Raw genomic sequence first — 15,954 nt, 5'->3', positions numbered from 1 at the left:
GGTCTGTTTACTTAGTACTCTGCATTTTAATTGTTTCCCTGGAAGATGTTATATACCATAAGCATTTCTAAGTTGTAGCATGAGTGTGATTCATAGACATGAAACCATTTTAGATCCTTTCTGTGTTGAAACTGCATTTTAACTATGGAGAATGACAACCAAGTTGTAATGAGCTCACCTGACACTGATTTTCTTGAATATAAAAAGGACTTGACTCTTAACCTCATGTATTCCTGTGGAAAGGCTGCATAGGTGTTGCTTGGTAAAGTATTTTCTTGAACCTTTCAAGACTACAGAAATACTGTAGCTTCATCCTACTACCAGAAATAAGAAGCCAGAATGGAATAAGACAGAAAAGAAACACAAAAATAAACAGGGGAAAAGTATCTGAGGCTAAACCTCCACCATTCTTTACCTTTCTACGCTATTGACCCCCAAACTGAACTTTTTCGTGAGTTCCATCTTTTTAATATATAGAGGGGACCAGTAGATAACGGTTAATTTAGTTCTAAATTACAAGAAGATTGTTTTGGCCACTGAAGAAGACTTGATGGCCCAAGGATAGAGATGAAAACATCAAATATAATGCATAGGTTCCAAAGGAGCGGAGAAATGACTTCTATTTCTCCTGAAAGATATGAGAGACAAGAATAGAAGAGCTGAATTAGCAGGTAATAATGTATGATGAAATATGAGGAGAGGGGACAATTATGATTCATTGCTACCTATTATAAGAACCAGTTTGCCAGTTCTTGAATTCGTGGCAAGCCCACTTTCCTGTAACCTGAACAATGGGCTGTGCCAGCCATTGTTAGCATAAGTGAAAGGTGTTATACTGCCTGTTAACAAAGCTTATTTCTTGGGGAAATCTTTCCTTTCTATTAGGATGTCAGGTTAGTCAGTAATAGGTTTGTTTGTTTTTTTAAAGGGACATTCAAAGAAATATTCAAGGATGCCTCAATTAAATAGTCACTTAGCAGCTTGCTAGCTTGCCATTGCTGAATGAAAGGGAATGAATGAAAGGGAACAACAATAATTGGATTTGTTTTCTTATCATTAGTATTTCATTTATTTCGTGCATTATGATAGTGCCAAAAGACTCCTGCCAATATTGGGGCTCCATTGTGTTGGACACTGTTTAAACTCCTAGTAAGACACAGTCCTTGTCCCCAAGATCTTACAGTCTAAATAGACAAAGGAAGGCTCTAGATACCCATTTTACAAATTAGGAACTAAGGCACAGACAGGCTAAATGATTTATTCTAGGTCACACAGCAAACCTGTGGCAAAGCCAGAAATGTAATCCAGCTCTTCTGGGTAATAATCAAGTGCCCTAACCACAAGGTCATCTTTCCTGCCTTACTTCTGAAACTTAAACTGGGCTGAAAATCTCTCCTAAACGTGGATTTGTTTAACACCATTGCAAATTAAAAATAGTCATCTGGCCAGATTTTCACTAACAATCTTATCACTCTATGAGATCATTTTTCCTTTTTCTTCCAGCAAATATTTTATTTTGAAGATACTGAGCTGACAAAATATATAACTAGCATGAGCGATAGGAAATCTGAAGTTAAACTGCAGACTCTTATAAATATATCTGACAGCAAAACCTGATTGAAGTTCAAAAGTAAAAATAAAAATCAACAGCTTGTCAGTATTAAAGTGAAGGAAATCTACATTGGGAAATGCATAATGTAGCCTTAAAATTTGTACACCTACTTGTTATCTTACATTGCCACAAGATTCTTCCATGTGCTGTCAGCTAGATTTCTGAGCGTGGGTTTTCCGTAGCTGTGCCAAGCACTGAGCAAATGTAAGTCCTGAAGGAGACCTTAGAATCTCCTCAATTTTCTAGTTATCTTATTGCTACTGTAACTCCCTCCCCTTCCAGGCTGTTATGAATGTGGTGCTCCTCTTTCCTCCTTCCAGACCGCCTCTAAAGTGAGTGCCAGTTCTGCCTTCTAATGGGGCATACTGGTCCTTTTTTGGCTGCAAAGGGAAAATGTGGGTTGGATGCAGTGTGTTGGAATTAGATAGTGTCCTCTGAAGTAGCATGGGAGCCCTCACTGGGGAATGAAGGAGTGTTAATGGAAATCAACCAGGAGGTCTCCTGCATAGCAATGCAGAGCGCTCTCACTAGATCAGCAAGCCAGGCAAAAATGATGGGCCAGATCCTGAGCTGGTATTCATGGGCATAACTCCACTGAAGTCAATATGACACCAGCTGACCATCCAGCTCAGTCTTTTCAAAAAGAGTTGGGTGCATTACATTACTCAGTCTGATGGTTTAAGGCACTTGAACAGCACTTTTTGAGAACAGCTGGCTAGCATCTAAGCTCTTTTGAGAACTTTACTGAGGTAAAGTTTAAAAGCAACAACAAATGTTAGTCCTGTTCTGTAGTATTAACAACTCACGCTCATATGCCTATAATCATTTAGCAATGATCACTCAAGAGTGGCATGAAAGTAATATGCTAAGTACCATTGAGATGATATTTTGTTAGTATTCTATTACAGCATGTCCATACCAGACAGATAGATGCATACTCCATACCAGTGTTCATTTTAAGCAGGGGAGGAGAACAATGGTAACACGTGTGTGCTACTGTATACAAACAGACCCAGGGTACAATTAATCTGACTATTGAAAGAAAAGACTAGCCCTGAATGCTACCAAACAATTTCTTTCCTAATTTATTTTCCTGATCTATCTCAAATTCACTTTGCTGTCAGAGAGGAGGACTTTCAGAAAAATGATCTATGTAGATTGACAACTGCTTTGTGTTTTTAACAATAAATCATAAACCCATTGGCTTATAGAGCTAGCGAAGTCCTGAGGACTGCAATAAACATGTATTGAACTTGTACATCTTAAATCATGGGACAAGCTCATCTCCATGAGAAATGGCTTGGAAATCTGGACCCTGATTCTGGGCATTCTGCAGGATCTTTTTATCACTCCTTTAGTGCAAAGTGGCCCTAAGTCCAGCAGATATATCCTCCAAAGGATCACCACTGCTGTCATGGTTTCTGTGTCACCTTGTCCCCTGCAACTGGTGTAGGAAATGTGATCAAGAGAGAGAGAAATATGGCTGGGAAGGCATGTGACAGTGGCCTTTGGGGCCGCTGGCAGCTGGTGCAGTTCGAACGGCCATTGCAGAGTAACCTCAGGATTTGGGTTGTGCAAAGAGCACCATTACACTCTTCTGATCAGTGGCCCTGAGCATTCCTTGCCCATGCCTGAGAATCTGTCCCTTGGTTTAGACAAGCTGCATGTTTGGCTGTTTACCTGAACCTCTTGAAGTTTTTTGCTTTCTCTCTCCCCTCTTCCAATCCAACTTGATTATTTTTCCTCCTGATCTCATCCTTTCCTCCTTCTCATTTCTCCTCACTTGATCACTGGCTCTCAATACATAGGCCTACCTGATGCAGGTCACATAGAACAGAGCAAATAACTTGTACAGAACAAATTCTCATTTTCTGTTTGTACATCTGTGGGAGCAGACCATGATTTTTCTCCTGTTTCAGTCATTCATTTAAAATTATGTGATGAAATGTTTCATGAATTTTTGTTAGAGCCTTAATTTTGCTATTCCGTATTCAACAAATAACATCAAGCTGTGTTTGTTCTCCTAGCTTTTGATCCTGCAGCTAGATGCATTGACTTGAAGGCTCTTCAGAAGTTCAGTGCTCAGATCTTGTTGTTGAATTGGCAACACATGTTGTATGGCATTATTTCTACTTCCTGATTGGATGAGCATAACCTTCATAATCAGGTGAATGCTCATGTAAAGCAAACTTAAGATTTGCTTTCCACAAGCATTCATGGTAAATCTAGTAAAATTCAGTGAATGCTAATGCCTGCAGCACCTCAGTAATTACATTTGAATAAGGGTTCACAGGAGATGGTTTACATTATTCACCCATCTCTTATGCTTTTCACTAATTCTGATTCACCTAATGAAAGTTATTAATTAATTCAATAGACAGACGCATAGGCAGAAAATAAAATCAGATGAATCTTTGAAAAACACAAGTTAATAGATGAGGGAAAATATATTCAGAGCACAAATACTCAATGGGAGGGAGAAATTTGAAAAGGAATGAAACTGAAAAAGATTTAGGAGTGATGGCACGCAGGAAATTAGCCATGAGATTGCAATGTGATATAATAGCAAGAGAAGACAACACAGCTTTTAGGGCTGCATCCACAGAAGTGGTAATTATAGTCCCTGGGCTTGATTCAAACCCACAGGCACAGGGACTCCAGTGCCACCCATTTGTCCCTGTGTTAGCTGGCTTCACTCCAACACACTGGCATGTGGGTTGCTGGTACTTTACACAGCCACAACCATTCTCTCGGTGGACTTGGTACTGTGCTACCTTTGCCACTGGATACAGCTTAGCGTCTTCACAACTGGGACATTGCATTTATATTCAGACTCCACATTACTAGAAAGAAATGGACAAATAGGAAAGTATTAATAGAAGGTAGATTACAACGATTGGGGGTTAAAGGAACTGATGCATAGGGATAAATGTTAAGAGTTCTGAGAAATATAAAAAACTTGCTGAAATGACAACTAAGGGGGATATTTTAAGCATTTAACAAATAAGACAAATTATAGAAAGTACAATACAACTAGGAGCAATAGGAGGAAATCAAGAAAGGGAAAATGTCAGTGGAGTTCTACTGATCTCTTATAGAATCATAGAATCATAGAGTTGGAAGGAACCTCAGGAGGTCATCTAGTCCAACCCCCTGCTCAAAACAGGACTAACCTCAGTTAAATAATCCCAGAGAGGGTTTTGTCAAGCCGCAGCTTAAAAACCTCTAAAGATGGAGATTCCACCACCTCCCTAGGTAACCCATTCCAGTGCTTCACCACCCTCCTAGTGAAAAACTCTTTCCTGATGTCCAACCTAGACCTCCCCCCTGCAACTTGAGACCGTTGCTCCTTGTTCTGTCATCTGCCACCACTGAGAACAGCCTAGCTCCATCCTTCCTGGAACCCCCTTTCAGGTAGTTAAAGGCTGCTTCAAATCCCCCCTCATTCTTCTCTTCTGCAGGATAAACAAGCCTAGTTCCCTCAGCCTCTCCTCATAAGTCTTGTGCTCCAGCCCCCTAATCATTTTTGTTGCCCTCCGCTGGATTCTCTCCAACTTCTCCAAATCCTTTTTGTAATGAGGGGCCCAAAACTGGACACAATACTCCAAATGTGGCCTCACCAATGCCGAATAGAGGGGAATGATCACTTCCCGTGATCTGCTGGCAATGCTCCTACTAATGCAGCCCAATATGCCATTAGCCTTCTTGGCAACCAGGGCACACTGCTGACTCATATCCAGCTTTTTATCCACTGTAACCCCCAGGTCCTTTTCTGCAGAGCTGCTGCCTAGCTCGTCGGTCCCCAGTCTATAGCTGTGCATGGGATTCTTCCGTCCTAAGTGCAGGACTCTGCACTTGTCCTTGTTGAACCTTATCATATTTCTTTTGGCCCAATCCTCCAGTTTGTTTAGGTCCTTCTGTATCCTATCCCTACCTTCCAGGGTATCTACCACTCCCCCCAGCTTAGTGTCATCTGCAAAGTTGCTGAGCGTGCAATCTACCCCATCCTCTAGATCATTAATGAAGATGTTGAACAAAACCGGCCCCAGGACCGACCACTGGGGCACTCCACTTGTGACCGGCTGACAGCTAGACATGGAGCCAATGATCACTACTTGTTGAGCTCTATGCTCTAGCCAGTTCTTGATCCATTTTATCGTCCATTCATCCAACCCATACTTCTTTAACTTGCTGATAAGAATACTGTGAGAGACCGTATCAAAAGCTTTGCTAAAGTCAAGGTATATCACGTCCACCGCTTTCCCCACATCCACAGAGCCAGTCACCTCATCATAGAAAGCAATCAGGTTGGTCAGGCATGACTTTCCCTTGGTGAATCCGTGTTGACTGTTCCTGATCACCTTCCTCTCTTCCAAGTGCCTTAAAATGGATTTCTTGAGGACCTGCTCCATGATTTTTCCAGAGATTGAGGTAAGGCTGACCAATCTGTAGTTCCCCGGCTCCTCTTTCCTCCCTTTTTTAAAGATGGGCACTATATTTGCTTTTTTCCAGTCATTGGGGACCTCCCCCAATTGCCACAAGCTTTCAAAGATAATAGCCAATGGCTCTGAAATCACCTCAGCCAACTCCCTCAGCACCCTCAGGTGCATTGCATCCCGCCCCATGGACTTGTGTATGTCCAATCTTTCTAAATAGTCTTGGACCTGTTCCTTCAGCACTGCGAGATGTTCACCTCCTTCCCATACTGTGCCATCCAGTGCAGCAGTCTGGGAGCTGACCTTGTCTGTGAAGACAGAGGCAAAAAAGGCATTGAGTACCTCAGCTTTCTCCACATCCTCTGTCACTAGGTTGCCTCCCCCATTCTGTAAGGGGCCCACACTTTCCCTAATCTTCCTCTTGTTGGTAACATACCTGTAGAAACCCTTCTTGTTGCCCTTCACATCCCTTGCTAGCTGCAACTCTAATTGTGCTTTGGCCTTCCTGATTTCATTCCTGCATGTTCTAGCAGTATTTTTATAATCCTCCCTAGTCATCTGACCAAGCTTCCACTTTTTGTGAGCTTCTTTTTTGTGTTTAAGTTCTCCAAAGACTTCTTTGTTAAGCCAAGCTGGACGCCTACCATATTTGCTATTCTTTCTGCACATCGGGATGGTTTGTTCCTGTGCCCTCAATAAGGTTTCTTTAAAATACAGCCAATTCTCTTGGATTCCTTTCCCCTTCATATTAGCCTCCCAGGGGATCCTGCCCATCAGTTCCCTGAGGGAGTCAAAGTCTGTTTTTCTGAAGTCCATGGTCCATATCCTGCTGTTCTCCTTTCTTCCTTTTGTCAGGATCCTGAACTCGACCATCTCATGGTCACTGCTGTCTAGGTTGCCACCCACTTCTATTTCCCCTACCAAATCTTCTCTGTTTGTGAGCAGTATGTCAAGAGAAGCATGGCCCCTAGTTGGTTGCTCCACCACTTGCACCAGGAAGTTGTCTGCAAAACTCTCCAAAAACTTCCTGGATTGTTTGTGCTCTGCTGTATTACTCTTCCAGCAGATGTTTGGGTGATTGAAGTCCCCCATGAGAATCAGGTGCTGTGAACTGGAAACTTTCCCTTGTTGACTGAAGAAAACCTCATCTACCTCGTCCTCCTGGTCTGATGGTCCATAACAGACACCCACCATGACATCACCCTTATTGTTCTTGCTTCTAAGCTTAACCCAGAGACTCTCAACTGGCTTATTTCCAGTTTCATACTGGAGCTCAGAGCAATCATATTGCTCTCTTACATACAGTGCAACTCCTCCTCCCTCTTATGTTGTAGAATAATCTACCAAGGGAAGCTGTGCCAGATCCATCTGGGAGTACACTTAAAACTTGATTCTTTGGTATTAATAAATTAGATCTACAGTAGGGAACAGTCTTCACGAGGCCAAAGGGATTGCCTAGCTGCCCTTTATCATCTCTACCCTCTATGATTTACACATAGAAAGGGCTGCAGAAGAAAATCAACTAGAATGCTAGTTAGCTTCCCTGTGCAGCCAGCAGCTTTGTCATCTGTAAAGCATTACTGCTGCCAGCCCTTCAGAGACCAAATGAGAAAAAGAAAAAGAGAAAAGGAACTGGGGGAGGACACAAAATGGGATTTTTAGTAGGACACATCAATGAGGGAAAGAACAAAATGGAAGAAAGCCAGAATAAAGGAATAGGGCAGTGATAGAAAAGGGAGGCAGGAGAAAGAAGAGAACTTTGGCTGAAAATTTCTGTTCAGGGAAATTCCTCTCTATTGCCTCATGGGAGTTGTATTTTGAGTGTTTTAGTCATACTACCATGAGTATGACTGTGAGACCCAGGGCCCTAATTCCTACTGATTCTTCTCACTATAGGGTTCCCCTTTTATAAGAATGGTATTTCCCAGCACGCCTTTCTGCAGCTGGCCATTTATATTTTACAGAGCCAAGGAGAAATACCTTCATGGTACTGCACGTTTCTTTAATCAAGCTGGTAAGTATTAACTCCTATTATTTTCCTCACTAGCCTGCTTAAGGACAGGACTCAAGTATGTACATAGCAACATTGTTTTATAAGTTGGAAATCAGTAAATCGTCCTTCCCAGGAGCCCAGCTAATGTCTCAATTACAAAGGCAGCTCCCCACGTTGAGTCAGGATAGGAGATGACTGTGGACTTTATAACATTAAAGCCAACGTATGTTTTCTCAAATTTTATGTTGGGGAAAATCAGCAGTTAATGTAGTTAGTATGCCAACTGCTGCTTAATATGCATTTTAGATTTCAGTGGTCACAGTTGCTTACTTCATAGTCCTATGTTCTTGCTTAACCAATTCCTTTGGAAAGGTATGTGTGATGTTACCAGAAACTGCATGCAGTAGCTAACAGTTATAATAACTGTAAATCTCTGTTTATGGCTCACATGCTCATTTATAGATTTCAGGGCAAAATAGTCCTCAGTGTCTGTTGTTGAGCAAGCAGGAAATCTTTTGTTGTTGGGACATAGAGATATTTATTTGAGGAACATTGGGCTTGAATCTGGAGTTCTCCTGATGTATTTGAGATCACTGATTTAAGAAATGGGCTTGTTGGTTTATTTAAATTAGGTTTGTTCATTGAAAGTTGCTTAAATGGGAAGTAACACTTTCAGTGTAGCAATCAAGTAGAGCCTTGCTTCATCTGTTAAATGACTATTCAGTGTATTTCTTATCAGTTTCATTTCTAGAGTGATATTTTTTGTAATTATGTGATTAAGTGTAATGATTAAACAGTATGTAATTTAGAATGTAACATACTGATCCATAAGAGTGTGTGTGTATAAAAATAAATGTGCTGCTTTATTGCTATAATAGTATGTTTGTATTCCACTCTATATGGTCCATTTCGATTGTATTTATCTTTCAGCATTGTGCAGTCAAAGCTATTTTAGTTTTTGGGTTTGGTAGCTGATACCCAGCTGGGTGAATGATGTAAAAATACTGCCACTAATGTTAAATTAATGTGCTTGGCTATATTCATGCACCTTTGTTTATGTTTGCTTTTTTCCATTGGTTGAGTGTTATTGGCATTCATCTACGTAAAGATCATGTTTGTAAAGATTTTTGAGGGATGAAGGGAAACTTCCTGGCCTTCATCCTGCCAACACTTATGCTTTAAAAGTTCAGTATGTGAATATCAGTAGTTCCATTGACTACAAATATTGGCATGGGACATACTTGGAGCTCAGCCAATAACGGAATGGCAATAGTACAGTGTGATTTTTTTTTCCTGACCAGTCACAACTAGTTAATACAGCTTGTATAGTAAACATTGACTGCACTCAGCAATGGATAGGGATCAATCCACAGAATTAGATTATTCATCGAAGAATTATGAAAATTTACTAACCTAGTGGAAATCACAATCTGCACCTCTATTTTACAAGCAGAAGAAGAGGCTAAATTCATTGGATAAATGACTTTCTGAGAGTTATTCACTCTGCATTGGTGGGAGTCTTGCTCTCCTGGTTTTCCCTAGTAGCACCATGTTTTATTTTCCCTACCTGGTGGCCATGTTCCTAATGAAGATATTTATTGTTAAGCTGTGGCCTCTGTTGTTTCCTTTGCTGGCTGGGCTTACTCAGAACAGTGTGTGTCAGACATGCAATAAATCCCAGGAGCAGAGGAAATAACAGTGCAGTTAACCACTTTAACACTGATAATAAATTAGCACTAATAAGCTACATACCAGGACAGCAATTGCCCTGACGTAATGAAATGCACTAGTTTAAAAAAGTGGTAGTTGGTGTCATTGGGCTTTGCAGTGAGGAATCTGTACAGGCATTATATCTTCTGAGAAATTTTCTTGGTGGGGTTTTCTAAATAGCTCAGCTCCCATTTCGATACCTAAATGAAGTGGCTAGAGATTCAAAAGTGCTCAAGATCTAGGAGCTACCCCTGTTCTTATATGTGCCTAACTGGGAGCTGAGCAATTAAAAAACAAAACAAGAATGAAATCCTGCCCCAGTTGTACTGCACACTTTTGAACATCTGACTCGACACCGCCCTTCTTTTTGTTAAAGCAGTGGATTAAAGCTGGCTCAATTGAAATTATGTTTACCATGTTCAAATTCAGGAGTCCCAGTAGCAATTGTATCTCTGTTACCAATTTATGACCCTGAGGATCAAATAGCGCTCTCTCTTATTTCACTGACAAGAGATCATGACAGCTCCATGGTGAATATACACTGATGCTGGCGGAGAGGTTTGCTTCATAGTGAAACAGTTCTTCAAGGTAACTAAATGATATTTTTTGAAGGAAAGGCTGAGGTGCCTCTTTCCATGATACAAAACCCCAAAAGAAAACCGTTAACTGTATAAAGGGCAGAGGGCCCTGAGTTTTGCTCTCTCACAGCTTAAAACATGTGGTGGGTTTTAATTGATCCCCACACCAACAGAATGAATATGGTAATAATTAATATTTTTACATATAAGCTGCTACTGGTTATTAATTAGACAATCATAACCCATAAAAGCCACACAAAGATATGATTTGTGAGTCATGACTAAGTCTGAGCAATTGTGTTAATTTATTATGGTTTTGGAAACTGAAATGTAAATTTACAAGCCTTGTGCCTCATTATTACAATTACTTTTTACTCCAAAGTCCCTTGACACACGTTATTGTGCTACTTCTGATGTGCTACTGGAGACAAGGATAATAATGCAGAAAAATGGTCTGTCTTATATCTATTTAACATTGCTGGCAAATTGAGACAGCATGGTAGCAAAGTCTTGTAGCAGGTTTCCCTCAGAAGTGCCCTCTTGTGTGGTTTGTGGAACTTTTCAGGTTTTCTTCATCGCTTGATTGCAGAAACATCTGTTTCAGTTTCTGAGAAATATTCGTAGCAGTTTTACATCAGGATTTAATTACTGCCACTGAAACATTTGTGGGTGTCATACTGTACTAATAGATTTTAATCTACGTTCCCTTATATCTATGAAGTGCAAATGACAAATAGGAACACTGCTTCACAGTGACTTTAATAACAGCAGCTATTTACTGAATAACTATGTGCTGAATGAATTCAAATGATGGGCAAACCTCAAAAGAATTAGCATTTGGTGTGTAACTCACAAACAGATATCCCAATTGGATTGCTTTTTTTTAGTCCTGCATGCAGAAAGCATGCCACTAAATTCTAAAACTGCCTCAGCCACAAAAGAATCTTTAATATGAATCTTGAATGATTCCAAGCCATTAGAAAACCTTATAACATTGACTATTGTTATTTATGCATTTCCAAAACACCAATAAACTCTGATCTCTGGGTCTAGGACTTGAGTTTGTTTGAGCTATAAGGAATGTTTCTTTTTAAGAAATAATCTGTTGTGGATTGTTATGTAAATATCTTTCGAACTATCCAAATTAACATGAGGAACCAACCTCATTTTAGAATTGTGCAGAAAGTAGGTTTCACCTAGGCGGTGAAGTCTTAGACACCTCAGTGGCATATTTATGCTACTATCTGGTAACTATGGAAACACACAATAGCAGAGGCAGCACTAGGCAGGGGTTAGAGTGAGGATTAAGGTCTACCATCCCCCGCTCCCCAAATACTTTAGTCACCACTTGTGGATCTGATTGTCTGAAGATCTGTTTCCTTCCTGGTGCTATAGCAGGAGAGAGAAAGGAGTGTTTTCCCAAAGCAGGTGACTCTCCTCATTAGCACTGTCCTTGACTCCCTTGCACTCATTAGTCTTGTTAGCCCTATAGAGATAACACAACAACACCAAAGGGAACTAAAACAACGAGAGTCCTGTAGCACTTTAAAGACTAACAAATTTAATTTCTGCAGGCATAAGCTTTCGTGGGTTGCAACCCATTTCGTCAGATGCAAGAAATAGAAATCAGATATGGGGTATATATATACATCCCAGGGTAAGGAACAACAATGGGGAGGGTAGGTGCTAGCAAAGTCCATTCAGTTACAGTAGATGAGGCCTACATAACCATTGATTAGAAGGTGAAAATGTGTGAACAATTACTTCTTGTAATGAGATAACCATTCCAAGTTCCTATTCAGATCCAGTTTGATTGTGTCAAGTTTGCATATGAGTTCCAGCTCTGCAGTTTCTAAATGAAGTTTTTTTGTAGAAGTATGGCAACTTTCAAGTCAGCTACAGAGTATCCTGGGAGATTGAAGTGCTCTCCAACCAGTTTATGGATGTTACCATTTTTTATGTCTGATTTGTATCCATTTATTCTTTTTCGTAGTGACAGTCTGGTTTGGCCAATGTACATGGCAAAGGGGCATTGCTGGCACATGATGGCATATATTACATTAGTAGATGTGCGGGTGAATGAGCTCCTTATGGTATAGCTGATGTGGTTCGGACCTGTGATGGTGTCACTAGAGTCGATGTGTGGGCAGAGCTGGCACATGGCCCCACAGTATGCCAACATTTTTATGGCTGACCTAGAACTCCGCTTCCTCAAAACTCGTCCTCAAGCACCTCTCCTTTATCTAAAATACGTTGATGACATTTTTATCATCTGGACCCACAGGAAAGAGTCCCTCGAAGAATTCCTCCAGGTTTTCAATAATTTCCACCCCACCATCAACCTCAGCATGGACCAGTCCACATAAGAAATCCACTTCCTGGACACTACAATACAAATAAAGGATGGTCACATTAATACCACCCTATATCGAAAACCAACGAATCGCAATACATATCTTCATACCTCCAGCTTCCACCCTGGACACATTACGGATTCACTAAGGGAAAGTCATGCCTGACCAACCTGATTGATTTCTATGATGAGGTGACTGGCTCTGTGGATGTAGGGAAGGCGGTGGATGTGATATACCTTGACTTTAGCAAAACTTTTGATACTGTCTCACACAGTATTCTTATCAGCAAGTTAAAGAAGTATGGGTTGGATGAATGGACTATAAAATGGATAGAGAACTGGCTAGAGCATAGGGCTCAACGAGTAGTGATCAATGGCTCCATGTCTAGCTGGCAACCGGTCACAAGCGGAGTTCCCCAGGGGTCGGTCCTGGGGCCGGTTTTGTTCAACATCTTTATTAATGATCTGGAGGATGGGGTAGATTGTACCCTCAGCAAGTTTGCGGACGACACTAAGCTGGGGGGAGTGGTAGATACCCTGGAGGGTAGGGATAGGATACAGAGTGACCTAAACAAACTGGAGGATTGGGCCAAAAGAAATCTAATGAGGTTCAACAAAGAAAAGTTCAGAGTCCTCCACTTAGGAAGGAAGAATCCCATGCACAGCTATAGACTGGGGACCGACGAACTGGGCAGCAGCTCTGCAGAAAAGGACCTGGGGGTAACAGTGGATAAAAAGCTGGATATGAGTCAGCAGTGTGCCCTGGTTGTCAAGAAGGCTAATGGCATACTGGGCTGCATTAGGAGGGGCATTGCCAGCAGGTCACGGGAAGTGATTATTCCCCTCTATTCGGCATTGGTGAAGCCGCATTTAGAATATTGTGTCCAGTTTTGGGCCCCCCACTACAAAAAGGATGTGGACAAGTTAGAGAGAGTGCAGCGGAGGGCAACCAAAATGATTAGGGGGCTGGAGCACAGGACTTATGAGGAGAGGCTGAGGGAACTGGGCTTGTTTAGTCTGCAAAAGAGAAGAGTGAGGGGGGATTGATAGCGGCCTTTAACTACCTGAAAGGGGGTTCCAGGGAGGATGGGGCTAGGCTGTTCTCGGTGGTGGCAGATGACAGAACAACGAGCAACGGTCTCAAGTTGCAGGGCGGGAGGTCTAGGTTGGACATTAGGAAAAAGTTTTTTACTAGGAGGGTGGTGAAGCACTGGAATGGGTTACCTAGGGAGGTGGTGGAATCTCCATCCTTAGAAGTTTTTAAGCTGAGGCTTGACAAAGCCCTGGTTGGGATGATATAGCTGAGGTTACTCCTGCTTTGAGCAGGGGGTTGGACTAGATGACCTCCTGAGGTCCCTTCCAACTCTAATATTCTATGATTCTATGATTACACGATCCATTGTCTACAGCCAAGCTCTAAGATACAACCGGATTTGCTCCGATCCCTCAGACAGAGATGAACACCTACAGGATCTCCATAAAACATTCTTAAAACTACAATGCCCACCTGGAGAGGTGAAGAAACAAACTGACAAGCAGACGGGTACTCAGAAGTCACCTACTCCAGGACAGACCCAACAAAGAAAACAACAGAACACCACTGGCCATCACCTACAGCCACCAGCTAAAATCTCTCCAACACATCATTAAGGATTTACAACCTTGCAACAAACCCTGTTGCCAGCTCTGCCCACACATTGACTCTAGTGACACCATCACAGGTCCGAACCACATCAGCCATACCATAAGGAGCTCATTAACCTGCACATCTACTAATGTAATATATGCCATCATGTGCCAGCAATGCCCCTCTGCCATGTACATTGGCCAAACCAGACTGTCACTACGAAAAAGAATAAATGGACACAAATCAGACATAAAAAATGGTAACATCCATAAACCGGTTGGAGAGCACTTCAATCTCCCAGGATACTCTGTAGCTGACTTGAAAGTTGCCACACTTCTATAGAAAAACTTCAAAAACAGACTTCAGCGAGAAACTGCAGAGCTGGAATTCATGTGCAAACTTGATACAATCAAACTGGATCTGAACAGGAACTTGGAATGGTTATCTCATTACAAGTAGTAATTGTCACTGTTCACACACTCTCATCTTCTAATCAATAGTTGTGAATAGGCCTCATCTATTGTAACTGAATGGACTTTGCTAGCATCTACCCTTCCCATTGTTGTTCCTTACCCTTGGATGTGTATGTGTGTGTGTGTGTGTGTGTGTATGTGTATATATATATATATATATATATACCCCATATCTGATTTCTATTTCTTGCATCTGACCAAGTGGATTGCAGCCCTTGAAAGCTTATGCCTGCAGAAATTAAATTTGTTAGTCGACAAAGTGTTACAGGACTCTCATTGTTTTTGCTGTATACAGACTAACACGGCTATCCCTCTGGAACTTTTCAAAGGGAGCTAGATTTTATTCCACCTTGTATATCATTGGCTGAATAGTTTTGTAAATGAAGAGCATTTAGTAATATGTGCAAATCACAGAAGGCAAAATGGGTGGATAGGTATCCGTAAGGGCATAATTTGAAAACAGTGGGATCTTGCAGGTATATTTGGGGCCCCATTTGGCTTGGGGAGCCTTTATTTTTGTGGATTCTGTTCTGTTCAGGTTCTCATTGCACCATCTCTGCAGTATCTGCATAAGATGGAAAGAACCCAGCTTGTCTGTCAGATGCAGGGTTGAATTTGCAGGTCTAGAACTTGGAAAAAAAATACTGAGTACAGGATATGGAAATGATTAACATTATTGTTATAATTTGTTTCTATTGTGGTTGCACCAGATGCTCTGATCCACATTTATGTACCAAAATAAGTGGTTTGATTTTTTCAATAGTGTGGAGCACCCACAGCTTCTATTCACACTGTGTCACTCAAGTTTGAAAACTTTGGACTAAGGGTCTATGTGGAATATGCAAAATATGCATGAGTGGATGCAGCCAGCTAGTGTTGGGGGCAAAATGTGCAGTTGTGCAACTGAGTTTAGAATTTAGAAACAATTTGGAACGCACAGTTTAGAAACTGCTTTTTTCAAAAATTTGCCCCATTGAGTTCTCTTCATGCAATGGTCTAGGAGTGACCAATACTAAGACTTTGATACCTGCAGCTTGTTTTAAAATGCCTACAAACTAAGGCCTACTCTGAACTAGAAAATGTTTGCTAGTATAGCTATATGGGCAAATTCTACTGGTGCAGTGCAGTTATGCCAGCATAGAAGTGCTTTTGCCAGTATAAATAATACCATT

Source organism: Emydura macquarii, unplaced genomic scaffold (genome assembly GCF_026122565.2).
Source record: "Emydura macquarii macquarii isolate MOO-44397 ecotype Brisbane River unplaced genomic scaffold, CSIRO-AGI_Emac_v2 contig_499, whole genome shotgun sequence".
Taxonomy (NCBI): Eukaryota; Metazoa; Chordata; order Testudines; family Chelidae; genus Emydura; species Emydura macquarii.
The sequence above is the reverse complement of the archived record's forward strand: the minus strand, read 5'-3'. Positions refer to the sequence as shown.